Below are 26,871 nucleotides of genomic sequence, written 5' to 3' on the forward strand. Positions count from 1 at the left end.
CAAGATAAAACCGAGCATTTTTATGGATTTGCTATGAGTCTCTGCAATGTGCTGGCTAAATTTCCAACGTTCTTCGAAAGTCACTCCTAAATCCTTAGTTGAAGAAAACCTTTCCAGAAAATATCCGCCTAGATATTATGAATATTTTGCCGGCGTTAATGACCTTGAAAATGAAATTGTGTGACATTTCTTTACACTGAAAAGCAATTGATTATAGCAAGCCCATTTCCATATAGAGTTGAGATCCTCCTGTAGGTCGAGGGAATCAGAAATCTAATGCATTTTCTTGTAAATTTTCAAGTCATCTGCATATAATAAAAAATCTGAATGCTCTATTGCTGTTTCTATGTCATTAATGAACAATAAAAACAACAATGGACCCAAATTGGATCCTTGAGGTACTCCAGTAGGGGTCGTATATCGTTCTGAAAAAGAGTTATTATACTTGACGAATTGATATCTATTGGTCAAGTAATTTGAGAATAGATTTATGAGATCTTCAGAAAACCCGAAATTAGATAACTTTTTTACAAGTAAAGCATGGTTAACTTTATCAAATGCTTTTTCAAAATACACCAGAGTCCAATGATTTTGAAACATAGTTAGACAAAACCATTAGATTAGTGATAGTGGATCGAGATTTACGGAAACCATGTTGTTGGTCGAGAAGCATACACCTGCAATGATTAAAAATGTATTTATGCAAAACAATTTCAAATAATTTTGCAGGTGATTAGATCAAAGCTATTGGCCTGTAATTGTTAATCTGAGATTTGGGACCCTTTTTATGAATCGGAGTGACTTTTGAACATTTCTACAATTTTGGAAAACAAGAGGATCTCAAAATTAAATTAAATATAAATTTTAGAGGCTGTAAAATACCAGACTTGCATCCTTTCAGAATGTAGTCTGGAATAAAATCTGGTCTGGAATAAAATATTACATTATATACATTTTCACTAGTAGATATAAATGTTTACTAGCAAAAATACAATTTAACTGATGGGCGCTAATAAGCTGCTCTAAAATGTCAATGAAACTCAATTTGACAGTTGCGAAACGCCCACTTGCAGTACAAACCCAAATCTAACCTGATAAAAGTTCTTTTATTAGGTCAAGTCCAAAATACAAACTAAGCTAACTTATCTCTCGGGGGAAAATAAGCAGAAGTATAAGTACAGACATTTTTTCATGATGTCTTTCCGAGAATGTATTCGCGAAATCAACGAATTATTTTTCTTTCGCTTTTGCTAGTCTAAACAACTCAACTGAACATCAATATCTTCAAAGTGCAACTCAACATTTTTTGCTATCTAGCATCATTTTTAAAATAACTCTTTCAACATTGAATAAAATGTTTTTAAGTTATTATTCATAGTGTAAAATTTTCACCACATTATTAATAGGATCCAAAATCAGGAACGTCATTTGCCTCTCCTTTGAATTCGGATAAAAAATATAATGTCAATAAATGAAATAAAAATGACTTGATGAAATTAAATGAAAAATTTAATAAAAAACGATCACTGACTGGTAACTTTTGACGCCCTGTCCCTTAAAAAATCATAAATAACGTCCCTGATTCAAACTAGAAATTGTCGGGTTATTCATGAATTTTTAACTTCTAACTCCTAATGAGAAAGGATTGGATGAAGTTCGCCTGCAATACACCGCCAGCAATTAATCACTAACAGTTTACCGCCACGTCAATTGATCGTAATAAGCATTTTATAGCTCGCAAATAATCACCCGACAATACATATCATTTTAAATTAAAAATAATGTATTATTTTTAGAATTAAGTGCATCTAAAAATGAAATGGACTTATTACCTCTAATAAATAAGGATTGATTAAAGTTAATTAAAATCGAATTTTGCTCAATAGGAGAGCGCAAAAAACAATTATCACTTCTCAGAAGTCAAAAATTCACGTCAAAAGCAATAAAATCGTGTCGACGCCGTCGCAGTGGGAACGCTCGGTAACGAGCGTTCCCACTGCGACGGCGCCGACACGATTTTATTGCTTTTGACGTGAATTTTTGACTTCTGAGAAGTGATAATTGTTTTTTGCGCTCTTCTATTGGTCAAAATTCGGTTTAGATGTGCTTTGTATAAATTGTATATTACCGAATTATATATTGTATATTAACATTTATACATACAAAATTTGTGTTATACACAAAACTCTCACATAATAAATTTTGTACCCAAAACCTTTATTTTTCTGTTTTATTATCACTTACTACATTTTCCAACATAGATAAAATACCAATTATAGCATTCGCTCACCAAAATTTTTACAGATCATTGACTTTGTATTTATTAGTATACGCTCCTGCGTTTACGGCTCTTTATTGCTTGCATTCCGTATCGAATTTAGATACCGTGTTATTTTTCGCATATTTGAACAACACGATCGCAGAAATACTCTGAATATATGTGGATATATATATGTATATATAGAAAGAGGTTTTTTACTGGAATGGGATTTATCTAAAAATACACGGACGTTATCTAAAAACCTCGTCAGGGTTCACGTCTAGTTTATTTTTCTTTCGGCAACCAATCGCAGGTCTCGGGACCTTAATATATCCGAATCCATACAGGAACGTTAGAAGGGAGAAGATATGTTTTTTCACACATGCAAATACGCCCTTAGGTAACTTTCTTACAAACATGTGTACTATGTATATACATATATAAGGTGCAGTAGTAGAACATTATTTTTTTAATAATAATGAATATATGTAACAATATTAGTTATGCCCAAATGTCTCCTAATGGATCGATCATAATAAAAATAAATTATTAGGTTTGCTTCAGACCTAATAAACAATATAAAATCAACATACATATTTAACATAAAACTAACATTAAAATTCTTAATACATCTGGTTAAAAAAATCAAATATAAAATCTGATCATATTTTTTATCGATATTACTAAATAGACATTTTCACGAAAATTCTTAGTACTATTTTATGAAATACTATTGAATCAGATTTTTTTTTATAGATATAATATTTATATATTTACCAAAAAGCTTTAGAACGTCGGTGATATTAAAAATGTAAGGGTCCAATATTTGTTCTCTATTATACACCAGAGGTTAATATTTAAAGAACGGAAAATAATGATCGCATAGATTATAACAAAGCATGCAATTTTGTATGAAAATATAACTCTGAATAGCAATATATATTAAATTCCTAAAAGTTTTCTCAAATATCCTTTTTTTATTTTTAATAATATATCTCATAACACAATCGTAATTATATACACTATATATACTCAAAACATACATCCTAAATTAGTTTAATTTAATTCTCACGTTTCAGCTGACCCAAACATACACATCTAATTATATAAAAACACCTATGTATATACATAGTGAAAATTAAGTTGTAAATCAGACGCGTTAGCTGGGTTTTCTCCACTAATTTATAGTTTCAAATTTAATTAAGAAACCCCCGAAAACGGTCCGAGGTCTAAGAAGTTTCTTGAAGAAAAGCCGGGGGCAGAGAACACCCGCAGACTCTCCGGAAAATTATTACATTACTCATAAGGCTTTCCGGGGGTATATCAATCGGGGATGGGGGATGATATGGCGCGCTGGGAATTGATACCCACGGATCAAAAACTTTATAAACCCGTAAATTTCTCCCGTCTTTGAGTCTTTCAAGACACAAAAGTTTTACGCCAGAGAAGCAGTACTATACGTGTTTGTGTGTGTGTGAAATTTGATTTATCTCGGCACATCAATCTTTGGGCCAGCACATGCTCTCTCGACTGAGCTCCTACACGGCCGTTGTAAATGCGAAACGTGTGTGTGGGGATTTATGCGAGCGAGTGTACGGAATATGATTTTTTTATATACTAGGCGACTGAGAGATGGAATCTCTAATTAATGAATGTGGAGTAGTTGTTGACGTCAATAAATTATACCTATATAGGGTACAGATAAATAAGTTTATTAATATTGCCTTGACGGGAACAGAAATATATGATCAATTGTTAGTTAGTTATAGCCACTCACCGATAAGTATTAGTAATAAAAAACACTGTGATAGATCTTACGCAACTTAAATCAAAGTAGACGTGAAAGTGAAAAAAAGTGATTCTCACAAGACTTAAAATTTCACATTATCGATTTCAATTTTATTATATTTTTTTGTACGGCTGTTATAAAAAAAAAACATAAAAATAATAAAAAGGGCTCAATTGGGTTATAGATAATGCAGTGATATAGTATAAAATAATGCCTACCCGAGTTGTACGTAATCAGTGGAGCGCAATGGTCCCTCGGGGACTGAAGAAACTTTTTCTGTTTTTACAAAATCGAATGAAATTCATTTGACAAAATATATTAGGATTTTATTTATTAGTAAAATACCGAGATAAAATTATATTTATTGCTGCGATGGCAGCAGATACATCAAGGAGAACCAATGCCAAGCAACGCAACGCAGGTGGCATACTCTCTCCGTCTCTTAGCGACTGCCGGGCGATGTGTTACGTGTCCATTTGCAAATTTTAAAACATATTAGAAATCATGAGTTCCATGCAAACACATACCACATCAAATTTGTATACATAATTAAAGTATTAAAAAATATTTTGAATCAAAAACATGAATGAAACCATTGTTTAATAAAATTATTTGTTTTAATTAGACTTTTAACAAAACAGAATAAAAAGCGCAAGTTCCATAAAAAAATTGGCGCTAAAATATTAACAAAAGTGTGGTTGAAAATAAAAATATTCAACGCATCACTGTACTAAATAATAGACAAAGACTTAATAAACAACATATAGCAGTGTTTTTGGAGTTTTAATTCGCATTAAGCAGAGCTACGAAGAACATCATACGAGAAGAGAGAAGCAGCCGCTTTTTAATTCACGTCTAAGCAACTTCAACAGCGATCCAAATAAATTAAAAAGTATTTTTTTTCAAATAAATTAATATAGTATATACTTGCATTAACATATAAAGAGTTTGAGTTGAAAAAAAATTATACTAATTCATAATTTAATTATACTAATTAAAATATTTTCTTAATTATCAAATGCTGTTAATTGTATCTCGAAATTTGTTTATTTACAACACCTCATCTTCGTTAATATACACCAACATCGTTAATCAAAAGCGTTGAAACAGATTATTTGCACAGAACGAGGGGACGCTTTCGGCCGCTGCAATTATCCTAATGACCGCCGCACACGCTCGATACGCTTCCGATACACAGCGTATAAGCCGCTTCGCAGCGAATGTGCGCGCGATAACCGTAATGGCGGAAACGAGGCTGTTTGGCCTTTTAAAAAATGCACGAAGAACATTCGCCAACAATGGCTGCGGCACGGGAATGGGCAAATCCCACGGCGGAAGCCCAGTCCGCAAACAAAGGCCCCAGATAGGCCCCAGTTTGGAGCTCGCCGTCGCTTCCGTTCAGGTTTTCGGCCAAAACACACAAACGCCAAAGCCGAAATTTTAAATTACACACAAGGCCTCTACGGATTTGAACTATAACTATACCATCTTTTCTGAATTTCAAGTTTTGGATTTTGATAATACATACAAAAGTTTAAGTGGATAAGTTAATTTTTTTTTGCAAGCTTTCTTTTATATATAAATCAAATCAGTGTGGTTAATATATACACTCTCATTTTTAATATTTAAATAATTCTACTTACAAAATGCTAAAATTATTTTAATATACATAGATGGTTGGAAGTATAAATTCACTAACTTTATATTCATCATCATTGAATGAATGCATATTCGATAAACTAAAATAAACTTAAATGTAAGTATTCAATTTATAAATGTGATGCTTAACACACGGTAAGGTCGGTGCGAGCGAGAGTAATACCTTAGCACGCGGTAAGGTTGGTGCGAGCAGATTGAAATGTTGCTCTAGCACGCGATTATTCAAGCGAGTAAACAACGTGTTGTCAATGTGCTAAGTAAATCATCCCCTATAATATTTATTAATTTAAATTTCAATTATAATTTTTTTTGTATTCACATTTTTATGTTGCTTTTAACTCAAGTATACGTATAAAAAGTCATTATTAAGAAATATGTTAAATACAAATGTATATGTTTTCATAGCATATTTGAAAACCATTGTTATTATTATAATAGATAAATATTAATTCTGAATTTAAATATAATATATTGCAGTAAAACATATATAAATGATTTTTTCCATAATGCATTTTAGAAATACGTGTTTCTATGATTTTTCATTAATGCTACAAAATGAGCAAAAAAATAATTTCACCAAACAAGTATTTCTATGGTCTAAGGCTTAGACTTAAAGGCATCGATAAGCAAATAACAACGACTCCTACCTAATCAGGCTTTTCTTTTGTAAACTGCATAAATTAAGGCTAAACCCGACTCCTAAGTAAACTATTGAAAAGCACCCGTATAACCAAAATATATATATTGCAGTAAAACATATATAAATATTTTTTTCCATGAAGTGTTTCTATGTTTTTTCATTAATGCTACAAAATTAAAAAATATAGCTTATTTAAGGTTATTATATTTTTACTGCTATTTTTGATTTTGTGTCAAAAATATCAAAACAAAAAATATCCCGTATAGTGAAATTATCACCAATTTATAAAAAATAAATTCAAGGAATAAAACGCAAAGAGTTATTAGGACAACCTGATATATAATAGATGCATATTTAAATTAAAAAATACATACCAATGAGTAGCTCAGGTACACTATAAATTCATGGAGTTGCTCCTTTGATCCTGAAACAAAAAAGCGTATTATTATATTTTCAACAACAACATATTCCATTATTATTCATTTTAGAATTTGCTAGTGGGAAATTGAGTTTAGTGGTATTCACGGGAGTAATTCGAGACGCGAGTTCATATTTACCTTCTGCTAGAGCAGAGGGATGAAAAAATAGAGTAAAAAGCTTTGTATGTTTTATTCAAGCGTAAAAACGTATCATACAGCAGAAGGTCTTCTCGAAGGTCCCAGAGAAACGCAATAAAACAGTCGTCACCGTGGCGAGCCGTTACTGTGGAAATATTCCATTTACACTGGGTATGTACGTGAGTGTGGGTTGAAAAAATAATAATATTCCACAATATGAATGTGTAGTGTATGTATGTATGTATGTATGTAGGGTGTATGAGATTTTGTGAGAGACGCTGCGGAATTTCGAGACCGAGATTTCGGTTGTGCGAACGTGTGTGGCCCGCTTCGGATATGACGCGTCTATTTTTTGAGTATTGCTTTGGTATTTGCATGGAAATGCTCTTTGGAAGCTGTGTAGTTTGATATAGTTCTCAATATGTGTGTCTATATTTTCAAAAATATTGTAAGGTAAAATTTATTGAATATAATATGATATTAATATTTGACTTTAAATATAAAAGTTATTCTGATCGAAATACTGGTTTAAGTTTAAAATAATATTTTTGTATACGGTTCTGAACAATTGTCTAAATTTAATATCCAAACGGTGGATTGCTCGAATATATGAATTTCAGACAACCCTTTTAGATCTGGGGTAACTAACCCGCTATGAGTACCACAACATTCTCATGCGGCCCGCATATCAATATTGTTAAAAATTAAATAAATATTGAGATTTCAATTCTTTTAATTATTTTGTGGAATGACTTTTACATTAGTTCTTAAAAGTTGTAAAATTAAAAAAACAAAAAAAAATATTTTATTAAAAATACTATTTTTTTGTTGCAAAAATAAAGCATTTTTTTGCAATGCAAAAAATAATAATAGTCTGGAAATAATCTTAAATAAAAACTATTTGCAAAAATGACCATTCATAATTTAGGTAAGTGGTATTCGGAAAATTCAACGATCACAATTTATCAAATGGTAAATTCGCTGATGATTTATTGCTTCTTTACGACCGCTCGGAGAAAATTTCTCGGCAAATTAATTTGTCGCAACATATGTAAATATAATCTAATAAAACTCTTACTAGATTCCACCTGCGTCTCACTGGCTACAAGGTCACACCTCTTTCTCAAACCATAAAAATATTTTCTTTTATATATTTTTAAGCACTTGCTCCGTTGTTAATTTATTTATATATTTAGAAAAAATATTTATTTATTTATTTTCTCGTTATTGTATATTTAAATATTATTGTATTATCATAAGGAATTACAGCTTAGACTTTTCCAAGCAATTTAATAAATAAAATTTGCTCGAACTATAAAAATATAAAGCGAGAATAGTTCACAGAATTATTAATTGAAAAAAAATCAAGGCGACGATAAAAGTAATTAATTTTCCAGCTATGACTCTACTGGCGATAAAAGGTTCTAGACCCTTATTTTATCATTTAAAATTTCATTAAAATTGGATCAAAAAAATCATTTGTATTTGACAGAAAAAATGTCAAGCAAAGAAATTAAATACGTTAACTGACGTTTTATGATTTTTAATAAATTTATCATCAACAAACTTTTTCTTCGACAAATAGGTAAGTTATGTGGTAGAAAATTTTATTTCTAAACAAAGAAAATTCGTCCAATAACGATAAATTTAATAAAGTAGAAGAAATTATATTTTCAAGTTTTATTTCAGAGCTTTGGATAAAAGCACTGATGTGACAGATATGGTTCAACTTCTTTAGAGGAATTAACAATGAATTTATTATTATCGAAGAACCGCTCTTTACTAGATTCACAAAAGGATAAATTTTTTCACAGTTTAAATGAGGCATATCCAAAATTTCACTTAACCATTAAATGTTTAATATATTCACTGATATCAAAAAGATCGAAAATTTTCATTTCATAATGTATTACTTCATTGTATAATAATAAAGCGACATTAAAAATAACCACTATTATAAATTTATTGAGAATCGAAAAATGATTAAATCACCATTAGTTTCAAGTTTCTGAATTCTCTGGAAACTAGCTAAGGCGATACTGTATAAACTTATTGCAGTAACGTGGTTTAGTTAAGAATTCAAAACAAAGATTTATACTTGAATTTGAAAATATCTGATTTAACATTTCTTGTGAATTTAAATTAACTGAAAAATATCTCTAAGATAAAAATCATTAATAAAAAAATGCGACATTATTTGCAATTTTATCATTTTTAAGTAGATTTTAAAATTCAAAAAACAGCATCTTGATTTTAGTATATATTGTTCCTATTTTAATTCTACTTGAAATGTATAGATATTAAATTATATAAATATATATATACATAATCTCAAGTATTATTTATTAAATTAATTGCAAAATAAAAAATACTCTGCACTTCAACAATATACCCTGTTATTGCCAATTTTTTGTATATACATATATGAAGCATAAACAATAAAATTTAGCTAAAAAAATTAGACAAGCATCTTAAAATACTGTTGAAGTGATATCGAAAAAAATTTGCTCAGTGCTCAAATTAAGAATAATATATTTTTGTTTTTTTGTGTAATAAGTAAAGTATTAAATGCCTTTAAAAATATAGATTTCACAATAATCAAATATAAATATAAAAAATTAAACCGTTTTATACTTTATGTATATTTTATTTAGTAATTTATCATAATATTGTATATCTTATATTATTCATAGTAAACATATTGCGTTATTATTGCCGATGTTTTTAAGCAATATATGTCGTTTTTTTAGATAAAAATATTTACTAAAATAACCTAATATTATTATATTAATTTGTTAAATAAACTTAACCATGAATGAATAACATATCCTGGTACATATTTAACAGTAAAGTACTTAACTTAACAACGTAAGTTTGAAACATGCCTTTCAGATTAGTACACTACCAGTCATACTACTAATCATAAGTTTGATTTTATAACTTTTTGTTAACCTTTAATTTATCTTGCAAAGTAATACTAATTAAAACTTTTATTTAAATAGTAGTATAGTATATAATTTATCACTAGAATATTATGTAGAATCTTACAATGCTCATAAAAGTATATAAATATAATTTTATAAGATAAGTTACACTGCTATTTTATTTTATATATATACACAAATATCGATTTTCTACCAGTGAATTGTGATTCGACCTTCGTTCAACGACAACTTTGATTGCTCAAGTGAGAAAAAAAGTTACCCGAGATAGAAATCGTTAACTAGGTGTCCAAATATACCCGAAAAAGAAAGCGGAACTAAGACCATTAATACTTTATTGGCTTGACTCCCACGCGAAATAAATTATACGTAAAAAAATAATAGAACTAAAAAATAAAAATCAATATTAATTAATCACGTTCGTTCTTTGAAGGAAACCTTTGAAACAATCCATCGACACGAAAAAAGTATAATTTTCTCTGAGCACTTTAAAGTCATCGCTCTTTGTAATATAAATTGCTTTTTTCGTATGTATTTATTTATTGCTAAATCGTGATAAATAACGTTTATCATTTAATGATCAGGCAACGTTGATTACACAATAAGTGATTATAATTGAAGTGAACGACAAGCATACCAAATTTGGTACATTTACGCATTGTGTGTACAATATAGCCGATCTTGCCACGAAAAGCTGAAATTATGTTTAAATTGAAGATAATTGGACGTAACAACTGATCTGCAAATTGTCGACGACGAAACATGAATATAAATCGACCTCAATGCGACGAGAGTCGAACAACGAGTTGCTAGTATTGCAATATGGGATAATTTGAGGTGATGTTATGGCTGTTCTTGTGGTGGCTTAATTATTTTGCCATACATATGCATATGTCTAAATATATACACTACATTATTTTTTAAACGTCTAATATTATTTTTTTAGTAAAATGTATTACAGGTCTAATTTTTTTTAATAACTATCAATAGCTAAAATCAATTACATGTTTATCATTTATAATTACATAATACACATTGTATATATTTACTTATATCAATATTATATTTTATTTCTTAAATTTGATCCAAAACTTCTCTTACTGCGTGGATAAAAAAATAGATGATTAGTGTCGATTAAGACACAATTGAGCCTTAACCCTTTAAGCGCGGAAATTGATTAAAGTCGCCCAATTGATTTTTTTATCTCTTTGAGCAAAAATCAGTAAAAAATGCGTTTCAAGAAAAAACATTTTTTTGTAAATAAACATAAAATATCGTTATAAATAAATAAAAATTTAAAAATCAGAATATTAAAACGCAGTATAAAGGTCAAATTATCATTTTTCAAAAAAAAAAAAAAACGCGTCCAAATGGTTTAATAACACTTAGATTTTCTAAATATATTTAGTGGCTCTTTCAAAAGTGTTTTTCTATGAGCCTATAAAAACTGTTCAAGGGCGGAGCCCGTGCGCTGAACCCAACTCTTACGCACATCCTTGAGAAGTCTGCGATTGTCTAAAATGACGCATTAAGCTAATGAAAGTCCGTTATCATTTTAATTTTATAAAACACATTTTAGCTACTACATATCAAATAAATATACAAGTTAAAGCACCACAGTATATTATTTTAAGATCAGTTCTGCGACTTATGTATAAACAACATTTTTGCATACTTTGGCACTGCAAGATATCTAATATAATTTTTAAGAAAATTATACTAAAGGAGTAGAACGATCTAGCACAAAAAATATGGGATCAAGCAAATATGTTTCATATTTTTCATATTTATGAAAACTAATTTGCTTTATCTTTGTGAGATTTCTAATATTTCGATGCAAACAAATAACCAAATGATGTTTCGACTTGCAATGAATTAAATATTTAAAAAGAGCAAGGTCTTATAAATATGGTGGGTACTTGATAACAAGCATTGGGGCCAAAACAAAGGTTCTCGTTTGTGGGGGGGTATCTTATACATGAAACTCGCGTTAATTAATGTAACCAAAAATGAAAAGGCCGTCGTTATGACTAGAAGAAAAGGTTTTCGCTATAAATAACCGTGCATTGAATGAATGTTTATTTGTAACGAAACGGTCATGGGAAACAATATATAATGGGAAGACAAATTGCACCGCAATGCCACAACATTCCCGTTGTGCAATTCGACCTCGGAAATGTATTTCGTATATGTATTTCGTTGTTCTAAGAAGCGAGTTCAATGATCGCTGAATAGTTGCGATTGATAAGCAAGCTTTGCAGCCTTGAATACATAAGGCTGGTCGCCAATGAGACTCGGGCAGAAACTCGAAAATACTCGAAGAGACTACCAGATAGACATACATCGGATTTTGTCAATCAAAGGATTAAAAGCAATTCTTGGCGCATCTTGGTGAGACCTCGGCAGCGGAAATGCAAAGTCGCGATGGGACGAATCCGCGAATTTTAAACGTACTTGTAAAGATCCTAATGGCACTTCAGATGCCATTACTTTGTTTGTAATTATAAAATTGTATTGTCGCATTGTAGATAGTCGACATATTAACACTTTTTCGCTCATGATTATTGCCTAAATGTAAAACTCCCGTTATGGCGCGCAATGAGCAATGATAAAACTCGCAATAAAACGCACTAATTATGGCATAAGCGCCTCGGTTGAGTTAACGACCGAACATAAATGAAATCCTGCCATTATAATTTCAGTTCGGCCTTAAGAAGTCGTTATCGTACCCTCTGCTGTGTTGAAATTGCTCGGTTGTTAAGAATTTAATTATAATCCGTATCGATGCTTGTGTACAGCTTTATTTAAGCATTGATACAATATGGCGAAGCCATAAAGGCTGTGTTCGTATTTTTTGCTTGTAAGGAACTTGGTTGTTTTTTTTGTAAATTTTCATACATCGAAAATATTATGAAAAAACGTTTAGGTATATAAGGACAAAGGTACATTAGATCCGACCGAGAATGCCTCCATGAACGAATCTAACCGGAATGTTTATATTAAATAATGTAACCACGACCTTCTAAGTAAAAGAGTATGGTTTGAGTAAGATAAAGGGTCGTATAGTGTTCAAATAATTTATACACAAATTTATTATTTAGACATTATGTAACATCGTATCGAATGTCTTTTCAATTCATAGCAAAAAATGCTGTTTTTGCAAGTATTTATAATAAAATTCTGGTTTATTGCTTTTCGTGGAATCTAAATTATTTTAATTATCTATAACTATGAACTATTGTATAAGCAATGAAAGTATATAAATATTGCAATATAATGGTTATATTCAAATATATATTTGCTCATTAAAGGTTACTGATTTCAGATACTAATTAGAAAAATGAAAAGTAATATACATTAAATAGACTAAAAGTATTATTAATGAAAAATTTATTCAAGTCAAAGATTCATTTTTGAAATAAAGATAATATCCCTAATAAATAACATAAGCATAGTTAATAAAAATCTGCACGAGATTTTTAATTAAAGTTAATATTAAAATAAATTTTATAAAAAAATACTATTTTATTTTTTTACCCATATATTATATTAGATGTCTTACATTAATTTAGTAAGCTTTATAATTACCAAAAATTAAACATGATTTAAAACTGTTTTCAATAACATTTATTATTCAAAGTTTTATGCCTGCACTACACTCTCTGGAAGTTGGCTAAGGTTGGCCAAGAATATAGTGGGTTACTTCGGTCGAGTTCGATTCTGCCCACTCTAAAATCTCTCGTAAGGATACCGTGAACGGAAGGTAAAGGGGGGGTTATTTAGTCGACTTGGCTAGCTTCGAGCACTTCCGAACATTGTCAGCATTATTTTCCGAGAGCTGCTCTTTCGAGCGCGAGCAGTGACATACTTCCCCTTTCGCTCTATCGCGTGCTAAGTGACAAGAGTGAGAGAGATAATGATATGGTGTTTCGCAAACTGAGATAGAACGAGTAACTCGGTTCAATTTTAGTATGCACGTAAGCGTCCTATGCTTAACACGTATGTCGAGCGCTGCATCGTGGTCACATGGTCAAGTTATAATACCACAAATGCTTATCGGGAATTTCAACAGACTCTTACTGACACCTTTAAATATTTTATTTTAGATAAATTATATTTTTGATAGTTTATTCTTTTAACAGATATCGTTATTATATTTTTTTTCATATAAAATTTAATAATTAAAAATTAATTATTTAAAAAAAATTAATTAGATAATCCTTATGTATTTTCCTAGATCGGTATATATTAATGTCACACAATAACGAATTCTTATTTAGAATCGATGGCGACAAATTCTAGGATAGTCACAGATGTGGTGTTCGTATACTAAAGTATCATTTAAAAATTTACAAGAAAATGCATTCGATTTCTGATTCCCTCGACCTACAGGAGGATCTCAACTTTATATGGAAATGGGCTTGCTATAACCAATTGCTTTTCAGTGTAAAGAAATGTCACACAATTTCATTTTCAAGGTCATTAACGCCGGCAAAATATGCATACCATCTAGGCGGATATTTTCTGTAAAGGTTTTCTTCAACTAAGGATTTAGGAGTGACTTTCGAAGAACGTTGGAAATTTAGCCAGCACATTGCAGAGACTCATAGCAAATCCTTAAAAATGCTTGGTTTTATCTTGAGAAATGCGCGTTACTTCAGGAATACTTTAGTATTGCGCACTCTTTATGATACTCTAGTCTGCAGCATACTAGAAACTAGCTCCATCATTTGGATCCCAGGCGTAATGAATCAATGTAATGAATTGAAGCTGGAAAAAGTACAACGTAAATTTCTTCGATATTTATACTTGAAGGAATACGGGTATTATCCGTTCTTGTTTCCCAGTGCTTTTATTTTGGGAGCCCTGGGATACGTTTCTTTGTCGACTCGCAGAAGTGTTTATGTAATTAAACACTTCTGGAAATTGCTCAAGGGCATCGTAGACAATCCTTCAGTGCTCGAGCAGCTTCAAATGCGGGCTCCTGAAGGTGGTTATAGTTCTCGGTCGCGTCCACTATTCTTGCCTGTTAAGTCTAGAACTGAAGCACTTGCCAACTCTTCTCTGGCCAAGGCTATTTATCTGCTCAATTCTGTCCATAGTAATATTGACATTTTCTCTTGCACATATGTAGTTTTGGTTCAGTTCGTATGGGACAATGCACACCTGTTGAGGTGATTTGTGTCTGTTGTTTTGTCTTGTTTATATTTGTATATATTATGATGTATTAGTACTTTTGACTATCGTGACGCATTGGGTTTGCCTGTCAGGTCACGATGGTTATAATTTTAATAAATAAATAAATAAATAAATTAATGAAAAATTTATTCAAGTCGAAATATAATTTATAAAATGATGATAATATCCTTAATAAATAACCTAAACATATTTATTAAAAATATGCCAAATATTTGTAATTAAAATATATTTTATAAAAAAAATCAATTTAGTAAGCTTTATAATTACCAAAAATAAAACATGATTTAAATTGTTTTAAATACCATTCAATACTAAAAATTTTAAGGAATGTCTCTTAGAATTAGAAATTCTTATAATATGTATAACACAATTTTAAAAATAAATAAAAATTACTAAGTTTTCTATTAATTAAAATTATTCAATTCACTCTTAAAGACATCTGGTATCTTAAAAGATATTTAAATAGGTAAAATAAAATACGTGTAAAAATAAATGTTGCAAAAGTTACAAAATAGAGCAATGAGAGATTTAAATATTTTAAAGAAAAAGAATAATGTTTTATTAATTATATATAAGTAAGAAAATAATTTGTAACCAGAGTACAAAATAAGAAATAAAGATGTACATAAATTTAATACTAGAAATAGGATTTTAAAAATTCGAGTCCTGGGAAAACAGTGATTCCAGGCCTCATGACAATAATGTCATATTATATATTTTTTAACATCGTAATATAAAAGAGTTAATTTTAACTCAAAATATTTTTTATCACGCAGATAATTTAATCAATTAGTTTTAGAAGAGATGGTGAAAGATCGTAAATGAAAAAAGCAAACATGGAATTAATCAGAAAATAATAATTGGACTCATATATGTATTTTACTTGAATTGATAGTAGTTATCCCTATTACTAACGAGACATTTCATTGTTTATTTATTTACCTAATAAAATTAAATGTTCCTGATAAGGATATGTTTTTATATAAGTTACATAACAGATTTTAATAAATAAGAGCATTAGTATGTAAAATAAAAATATAAGGTTTATCAAAATATTATTTGAAACAAACCTTTATTGTATAAAATTGTATTTATGGATTAAAGTGATATAAATTAAAGGCTATATATTTTTTTTGTAGCTTTATCTGGCTAGATTTACTTTAATTGTATTACAAACTCATCTTAATGATTTAGAAAGACTCAAATGTTTATATTAAAGAAATACAATTACTATTTTTTTTAGTTTTTCGCCTCTACTTTGGCTTTGTGTACTGATTAATTATCAGTAAGCGATAAGCTGAAAATTTAAATTAAATTTTCAGCGTTTGTTGCTGAGGGCGTTGTACATTGAAAATTGTGAATGCCCACCAAAGATAATTATCTGCCGGCTGGCAGCTGGGGCCAAACAAAGAAATTGGCCGGTCCAAAGAGGAGATTAAAAACAGATGCTGTCTGGTTTTGCGGCCAGGCCCGGTTCTGGGATTTACCCGTTAATTTATCGACGCTAAATAGAAAGTCGATACGAATAATTTAACTGTCGGCTAAGCCAGGTGATTCGCTCAGCTACTTAGTGAATTTCGACAAGGCTGATATAAAGTTAATTATGACGCATGACGAAGATAATTAAGATGAAATTGCCCCACGCGACTTATCTTCTTATGTTATATTGATGCGATTATTATATTATTCTATCAAGATTTTGCTTCCTATTCTAATTGGATTGAAGTAAGAATAAATATTTATTTGTTATTATATTCAATAGTATAAATAATAACTCAATTTATGTATAAAAACTCGATTAATTATGTTATTGTATTCTTTGCATATCTGTATTTATTTTCTTACAAATAAATGACAATTTTTTTTGTACAATCAATGTAAAAATATAGCTAATTATTTACAATTTTTCATTAATTGCAATGGTCAACAAACTGCAGTGAAATGAACACACAAAAAAATCTTTAAATAAAAAATTTAAAGTTGTATTACATTAGATTAAAAGTTATATAAAATGTATATAACATACAACTGGACATTACATAAAATGATTGATATATAGAAAAATAAAGTCTTGATATGTTCACGATAGCTTTGAAGCCTTGTTTTTCTGGTAAACTCTACAACAGCACGTCAATATTAAGGCAGTCAATCTCTAAAAAATATGGACAGAAAAAATAATGTTAAAGAAATTGGAGAGTATAGGTATAAGTGATATAGTTTTAAGATGGTTTAATAATTACTTATATAAAAGAAAACAAAAATTTAAATAAATAATGCATATTCTGAAGAGAAATTAGTGTCTTATGGAGTACCACAAGGGTCTAAATTGGGACCATTGTTATTTGTTTTGTATATTAATGATATAGTTAATAACGTGAAAAAATGTAAAATTCATCTATTTGCGGATGACACATTAATGTATTGCATAGGTGATAACATTAAAAAAATTGTAAATAATTTAAATAATGAATTAAGTATATTAGAAATATGGTTAAAGAATAATGTACTTAAATTAAATGAGAATAAAACTAAATGTATGTTTATTAATTATAAAAATGTGTTAGATAATAGTACCAAAATAGTAATAAATAACTCTAGTATAGAAATAGTGGATAATATAAAATATTTAGGAGTAATTGTTGATACAAAATTAAATTTTAAAGAACATTGTAATTACATATTAAAAAAAATTAGTAGAAAAATAGGTTTATATCTAGATTAAGAAATATATTAAGTATAAATACAAAAAAAATAATTTACAATAGTATAATATTGCCCCATTTTAATTATTGTGCAACACTATTAAATATGTTAAATAAATTAGATAAACAAATGTTGCAAAAATTACAAAATAGGGCAATGAGAGTAATCTTAAATAAAAATAGATTAACTAATTGTAAAAGTATGATTGATAGATTAGAATGGTTGAATGTTCAAGAAATATTGAGTATGAATGTTTTAGTATTTATATATAAGTTAGAAAATAATATGTTACCAAAATATTTTAATAAGTATTTAATAAGAAATAAAGATGTACATAAATATAATACTAGAAATAAAGAAAATTTAAAGATAATTAAGTATAAGAAAACGAGTACGGCTAGGGGAATTATGTACGGAGGTTTTGATTTATATAATAGTCTTCCAAGAGAAATCCGAAACAGCAAAAATATAACGGGTTTCATAAATGGAATAAAAAAACACCTTCGTACATATAGAAATAAATTATAATATTAAGACTTTATTATTGTATATTTTCATTTTTTCTTTCTGTTATGTATTTTTTATATATTTTTATATATGTTTACTAAATTTGTTAGATATAAAGATTAGCTATTAAGCTAAATAAATTAATAAAATAATAATAATAAATAATAATGTGAACAATCTAAAATGGTATAATCTTCAAACCAGTACTTCATTACTGGATATTTATTAGTGCTAATAATTGTTCTATGTTAATATTTTTTTGGACAGTAATAGGTGATTATAGTATCTAAAAAGAACATGAATTAATAAACTAATTATAGAATTGTCAAATTCAATAACTGAATCAATTTAAGGGATTACCGTATACTTTTATTTATAAAAAAAGCCAGTTTGACATTAGAAAATATGTGAGAACAACCGTAAGAAACTTCACAAGGTACGTGCTATAAATAATACATGATTTAATATCCACCACCTTGAAAAAGGATAACCCACGTATTCATGTTTATCCTTAAAACGACCGTTTTTGACTTGTCATAGTGGCCAACGGATATTAGTTTAGAAAAACCCAGCCACTCTTCTTTAATTGGATGTTTCTCCAAAAATGTTTAACAACAACATCAACCATGTAGAGGGCCATATAATATATATACATAGCTTTCACTCATCACTTTACCTCAGACAATTTTCCTCTCAGATATATATACTCTTTCATCCACATACAATTTTTTAAGTCAATAAACTTAGACTTTAACCGACTCAACTTGAGACCAGCGAAGGTAGCAGAAGCTGCCGCTTCTCTCTTCGCATCCACTGGTCCAGCAAACTACCCGCAAAATACAATAGTCTTTGCAAAACAAATGAAGAAATAAGTCTCTTTGTTTTAACATAATAGAACCGCTGATTATGAAAGAGAAATATTAATTGCTGGTCATATGGAACAGATTTCATTTATAAACAATTTATAAATAAAAATCAATTTGATAAAAAGTTAAAATTATAACACCGATCGATCTAATTAATTTTACATGTCGTTTACAAAATACGGAACGCGGGCCCGCAACGGCGCGTGTACAAACGCGCCGAAGGTTGCCAGTGGAGAGAAAAATCCGTTGCGTCAGTTTAAGCTATAAAAAAATTTAAATGAATATACTATATAAATATAAATTATAAGAAAAAACTTGAAAATATCAGTTTGGGGGTCTATGGCATACAAATCTGGTAATGTGCTAAACAGTGCCATATTAAAATGATTGGAAGATTTTGTTGTAAATTAAAGTGCTACAAAACAATATAAAAGCTTTGTAGTATGCTAGCAATAGGAACATACGAAGTGACCTTGGTGTCAAAAACAGCACGTCAACATCGAGGCAGCAATTTCCTCAATGTGGACAATCTAAAAATATGACTTTACCCTTTTAACTAGTATATTGATTATTACTAAAACTTAATTTGTGATTGTGTAGTGTAAATAAAAATGTTGAAACGCTATTTAGTGAAATTATTATTTAAAAATAACATAAATTTTTAGTCATATAGACCAGATTTAGAGTTTTAATTTTTTACATATTAATCAAACAAGTATATATATACAGTTAAAATTAAAATTCAGGTTAAATTACTAATAAATATTGAGATTTGAACGGAATAAAAAATCCAGTTAAATATTGGCTGTGGATTTATAGCGTAACTATCATTAAAACGTGTCATTAACAGCAATTAAATTATGTGTCAGAGCATAAAATTAATGAGGCATTATACATCCAAATCTAGTAAACTGCTTTATTATAGTTAAATTAATTTTTGAAAATTTTCGCTTGACTTACTTGTTTACGAACCGTAAGCTCATTTTGTCGAACTAACAAAGGACCTTCAAAGGAAACTTGTTAAATTTATCATAAATTGAGTTAATTTCGCATTTGTAACGCTCGTTTCTGTGTCGTGGCACAGCTTAAAGAAACGCCATGACAAACGACGGCTTTTCGAATTCAATTGGCCGATCGATGTAAAAAAAGAGATAGAAAGAGATTTTGCAGAGTCACGTTCGAGCATTTATTTTAAAAACAAGGGTTTAAAAGTTGCCACCCACATGTGGGAAAAATAATGGTGTGTTTCTTGTACTACTAAATGCATTTATCTTGGCTTAAAATGATATATTTCTCACGCTAAATGGCGATACACTCCCCAGTGTTACATGGTTACATAAAAAAACCTTAATACGTATATAAAACTCAATGAAAATTACAAATATGTTTTTGTTTGAAGTAATACAAATTATAACAAACTTTATAACCTCAGAAAGTTCATTTGACAGATGATAGATTAATCAAGAGCTATAAATATAATATTTTTTTAGTAACATATTTCTCAAATTAAATTGTTATGATTATCATATTTTTAATATACAACTGATATTTTGGCATGAGCGCAAGAAAAAAATCAACATAAAAGCATATGCTAGTAAAAAATACGCTCTGCATTTTTATTTGTATAAAATATTCCCTGCATGGCAAAATAACATCTGTTCAAATAAAAATTACATTCAACTCGTTATTAAGGAGCATGAAATAATAAAATGGCGGACAGACACGAAATAGGATGAGTTGGAATAATTCTTACAAATTTAATGACGTTTTTCCAGAGCAGCGAGTCGTGTCGCTTTTCCCTCTTTTTCTCTGGAAAACGTACGCCTGCAAACCCAATTCTGGGATCATAGAAGACCTGCATTTTTAACGTCCACGATGCTTTTATTCGACGGTGTAATATGCAATTTCCACGCGAGCTAGAGATATGTAGCTGGCGTATCCTTAGCTCTAGCAAACATTATTCACATCTTAATATCATCCTGGAAGCATTCGTAATATTTGTAAATGCCATAATGCAATAAAAGTTCATTTCAAGTATTTATTAAGAGTTTATAATAAAATCGCCATTGTATGTAGCATATATATATTGCTGAATTTTTATACTAGATGTATTACATATGATTCAGGGATATGCTTTTACTGAACATTAAAAATGCATATGATATCGTGTATCATTAAATGGTTAGCGAGACTGGTATCATATAAATATTAGATATTATGAACATAAGATGAAACAGTGTTTAAGACTTGCAAAAATAATATAGTATATAAAAATATTTAAAGCTAAAATAGTATCGATACATTTTGTATTATTATACTAAAAAGTTCTTCTTAAGAACACATACATATGATTCACAGAATTCTTAAATGAATGTGTATGTAATTAAACATTTTCACAAGATGCTTATCAAGCAATAGTTTTTGTGCAATAGAATTTATACTCACTATTAAATGATTCTCATTATTCTTTTAGAGCAAAGATTAATGGGAAATGTTTATTCTATCCTTGAAATTTATTACTTCAATTGAAGAAGAAATAACTTTAAATATCTTTATGTGGGTTTAGAAAGTTCAAGTGTAAAACTTTAAAGCAATAGTATTAAAATACAATTGATTTCAAAATTAAAATGATTTATTTTAAGCTTTACAATATTAGCTTCAAATAATTTAACAAACACAGAAACTTAAGATTAAAATATCACCAGAGAAGTAATTTGGTTGTCTCAATTTAATTTTATATTTAAATAATTCACTTTAAAATATTTTAGATTAAATTTAGTTTAATTTTCTGACAATTGTAATTTAAAGTGACGTCTTAAGTAATAAATTAATTTGAAATATTTTTTGTTTATTAATAATTATATTTAAGATAAAATGATAAAGTAATATATGTAAATGAAATTATTTATCAAACACAATCTTCTTTAAAAATAATTTTAATAATATTAGATTAACCCAAAATAAATGTCGTTTTTTTACATTTAAGTTTTAACAGTGAGTCTGGCTTTGGCCGTTGCTACTTGAATACTTTTTTTGGTAAATCTGTGTTGATTCACAATATTTTTAAAAATAAATTTACAATAAAAAATGGCATGTTATATTAATTTAATAACAAAAAAATAGGTACATGTGTTAAGTGGTAAGTGATTCATAAGTTACATTCTAATTAGAATCCACTACTATTTGCCTCTCAGCCATACACCGTGGGGGTGTTACCCTGCGCTTCTAAAGATATATTCACCATTTTATTTTTATTATATAATAATGCTCTTTTTTTATAATAAATACAAATATTTTATTGCTTTTGGAAACAACAATAGTAGGAACATATTTAATAATGACTATAATAATTATATTTATTTAAAAGATCTTTGAAATTCTGCGCAAAATTATATAATGAAATTAGTGGTATTGTAGGTTAATCAAATTTATTTATTTAGCAATCCAGAACTGACGCCGATCCCTTAGAAATAAAATTAGGAGGGGTGTCGCACGTAACGAAGAAAGAGATAAAGCATGCTATTTCGTGTAACGGTACTTCGTCCAGACGACATGGGAATCTTATGAAGCTACCCGCAAATGTCAAAGATGGTTTAAAACAGTTCGAACGAGAATTTACGAAATTAAAAAAATCCTAGAAGACCTGCAAAGATAGACAATGATGTCTTTGCTGAAGAAATGAAAGCAAATCCTTCTCAAACTTTCCATTTGCTGGCCGAGAAACTAAAACAGTCTAATTTAACAGTGCATCAGACCTAATAAACATATTGGGAAAGCTTAGGTTATACGCAGAAGCCAAGTAGATAATTAATACAAAATTTCATGTTGTATGAATTTAATAAAAAAAAAAACTGGCAAATTTGGTCACTAAACACATGTTTTAAGTGGTAGGTGATTCATTAGCTACCTGTAAATGTCAAAGATGATTTAAAACACTTTGAACGGGAAGTAACGATATCAAGAAATATCCTGGAAGACCTACAAAAATAGACGATGATGTCCTGGTTGCAGAAGTAAAAGCAAATCCAACTCAAACTATCTATTAGTTGGCCGAGAATGAATTAGATGGAACGAGATTTTTTATTTTTGTTTATTACAGATCTTGCTAGATTATTTCAAGATCAAAAACTAGTGACGTAAGTATTATTTTAAATATGCAATTTATATTTAAGGTATGTACTTGGAACAATTTTTATTAAAATTAAATCCAATGATTTTTATAGCAATTCCTTTAAAAAATATGAATGGATATTGTTAATGGACATCCGCACGGATACGCATATCTGCTTCTAGATTATTTTTCTGACAAAAACCTTGATTTTTATGTAAATTTGTGAGACACAATTCACATTGTTTCAGATATAAACAAAATGATTGAGTACCGCAGTGTTTTGTTTTATACATCCTTGAAAAAATAATAAAAAATCTTATTTCCTTTGAAGTTATTAAACTTCTGAACAATATCAATAATTAAGAGCACAACCAGTTTTTTTTATTGTCTAATACATATATAATTCAACTCTTAAATTAATAAATTTGGCAATTGCGTCAACTTCTATATTAGGTTATACCTAATTTAGCAAACATGGATTTTTACAAGTAGCTTGAAACTCTTAATGTACTTCAGTTCGGATACAGATGACTACACTTTGATTCTTAGTGAATCTGAGGAATACAAAAATAATAATTTTATGATCCTTTTCACGAATCTTTACCAACTAATTCTGACAGTAAAAAAGTAATTTTTTTCTGTTTACCAACTAATTCTGACAGTAAAAAAGTAAATTTTTTCTGTTGCCTAAAATAAGGGTAAAACAAACTTTGTAAGGGCGATTTTTTTTGTTATATAGTTTACGTGGTACTTATCAAGCTTTTTTAGTTAAGAACTGTAAAACTGTATGATTTCAAGAGCTTTACTTCTGTGACAGTTCTTAAATTGTTGTGCGTGATTTTAATTCAAATGACGTCTTCAGTTAGTCATTAACCACTGAAAGAAGCCCACTACCTTATATATATTTGAGTTTACCATATTGTACTGTACGTTTCAGAAAAGTACCCACAACAATAATATTGTTTATTTTAAGAACAGATTTTACTGTTTCATATACAAAAACACGATAAAGCTACCAGTAATACCAATGATTTCAAAATAAAATATTACAATATATAGTGAAAGAAAAATTTTTTACACATCAATTTATCTTACATATCATGCAAACATATACATACGATAATACAAAATACCGAACTAGGCATTAAATTAACAGCTAAAGTGTTAAAATTACCATATTCGCAACTGTACCGCAATCAATCAAATTACGTATACGTAGGATATATAATAGAACAACGTTGGTAATTCATCACCCATCATTTGAGAATCGCTGACCCAAAAATTAAACACCTTATTATGCCCCTGGATTGTAAACAAGCCGTCCAGCGCTTCCCCAAACCATCGCCGAGGTAATTTATAACAATTTGTCAAAGGTTATTAGGAAGTTTTTTTATTTTTTTGGGAGGCCGTATAATGAAGGCGTCACTTGTTTCAATTAGCGAGACGCGCCCATTAGTGAACGTTTGAGAAGCCCTGCACGCTGCCGCTCGTTATTTTTAATAAGCACGTGTTTATGTTTGAGAAAAACTGCTATTTTGGCTCGAGTTCACCTCTGTGTCGTTATAAGAACCTTGGCAATTTAATTATGCTCAGTAGCCTGTGTACATTTTCAGTAAAAAATACTACTGAATATCATATTTGATGATTAAAAATATTATTTTACTGCTATGTATTATTTACATATATATGAGTAATTCAATTAAATTTAAATAAACTATGGTATAGTATTAAACACACAATACAATAATTAACATAACAAGACGTTTCTAACAGTTGTCCATTCTGTTTATATGTATATATTCCACAAATTGTAAATGGCAACATTTGCACGGAAATTGAAGTCATATCTATGATTGAAACATATTTGATTTACATATACACAAAACAGAAGTTCAAAGCTCAATTTACAGACCACAAAGCTTTTGAGTTTGCGTTAAAACCATATGAACAAATTATAAAGTTCGAAGCATAAGATTTTGAAAACGCATAGCATATGAAGTTTTAAGTAAGATATTTTCATTAGTATCTTTATCTAACCAGATTCATAAAATATACTAAAGACTATTTAATTTAATTATTTGCTTTTTATGTATGTTATAGCTTGTAAAATATATAATAATAATTTTAACAGTAAATTCATTAAATATTTTTTATACATATTTTATAGTCCATTAAGACGTATTGTAAAAGTGTCTGAACCATTATAATTTTAATATCTTGCTCCTGCTATTATTTATATTATAATTTTAATCCCATTATATAATTCCGGCACATTGTTATAATTTTGTTCACACGCCATCTACCAGACTTTGCAAATTACTTTGCAGAAGTCAGCCCTTGTTTATTATTATATCGCATTATTTCTAAAGCCTTCAGAAACTCGTACTTAAATTAAATAACACATACACATCATGTATGTATTATACAAACAAGTTGGCTCACAAAAATAAATACAATGATATATCAGAAATTGTTTAGGATAAAAAAAGTTTATAATAAAATTAAATTTATTCCAAAATTTTATACAACTAATATTTTTAGATTTTTACGCATCTTTTTTTAGATAAATCAAATGTATTTTAGTTTGTTACATGTATTCAAATTCAGATAAAATAAATGCTTTAACATATGCTCTATGCAAAAAAATAACGTTTCTATTGTATTTTTATTTTAACTATAATACTACTACTAAAATATGTTGTGTATTTTAAGCAACGCTAGTTTCTACAGCAAAATGTGTCCTACTGTATTTTAATTCATAATTAGCAGCTCATCTTGCTCCCAGATATGATTTTTACATGCTAATCCACTGAAAATTGATTAGTGTATAGTTTGTTTAAAATTGCATATAATGCAGGAGCAAACAGTTTCAAGATAAATTGACACAAAAAATTTTTTTTATGCAGTCTTTTAATAATATCGTTTACCTAATTTGTAAATATGCTATAGCAGTCCCAAAAAAATATAATGCAAAAAGATATTATAAAAGTCTGTATTCCACAATTTTAAAACTTTTTAAAAAAATGCGTAAATCAAAAAATTCTATCTTTGAAACAAGAATTAACTGACCATAAAACTAAAAAAAAAAAATGTTCAAGATTCAGAAATTGCAACGGGAAGTTTTAAAATATCTCATTTCATAACAAAGCGGTGTAAATCATTTACAGGCGGAAATTTTAATAAACATTTTTTTATGATGGCTGTTAAAAATTGTTTTAAAAATATTTAGTTAAACCAGATGATTGTACAAAGAAAAATCACATCAAAGTCAGCAGAAAAAAAATAATTAGCAAGGAATTTGCTGATTTTTACATTGACTGTTGATTTCACGGCCAGTTATTAATATTTTCACGTGGAATAACACACAGGTTTAATTTGTGGCGAAGAGTTGATTGAAATGAGTTGATTTACAGATCAAACGAAAAGCATTGATATGTTAATTGCGCTTCTGGAACAGTGTTCTAAAATTGACTTAAATTTAAAGAATATGTTCCACGATTGAATTTAATTCTGGATTAGTGACTTTATCTAAACAATATTTTCGAAGCTGGGGAGAAGAATTAATACAATTTCATGGCATATTTATCAGGAGAGCTTGTGCCTTTAAAAATTATTGTTTAAACATGCTATAAAAGTTG

The 26,871-nt window shown here is 28.8% G+C and overlaps 1 protein-coding gene across 4 annotated transcripts in view; it reads right to left on the reverse strand.

The window, feature by feature from the left end:
- KaiR1D (Kainate-type ionotropic glutamate receptor subunit 1D) overlaps positions 1-26,871 on the reverse strand; it is a 368,488-nt gene that overhangs the window by 237,446 nt on the left and 104,171 nt on the right. For all 4 annotated transcript variants that reach the window (XM_088201720.1, XM_088201693.1, XM_088201729.1 and 1 more), the window contains exon 3: positions 6,723-6,772. The gene's annotated coding sequence lies outside the window, so the exon portion shown is untranslated. The remainder of the gene's footprint in view (positions 1-6,722; positions 6,773-26,871) is intronic.

This window comes from Plectrocnemia conspersa, unplaced genomic scaffold (assembly GCF_051122295.1).
Source record: "Plectrocnemia conspersa isolate PC_06_02 unplaced genomic scaffold, ASM5112229v1 ptg000001l, whole genome shotgun sequence".
NCBI lineage: Eukaryota > Metazoa > Arthropoda > Insecta > Trichoptera > Polycentropodidae > Plectrocnemia > Plectrocnemia conspersa.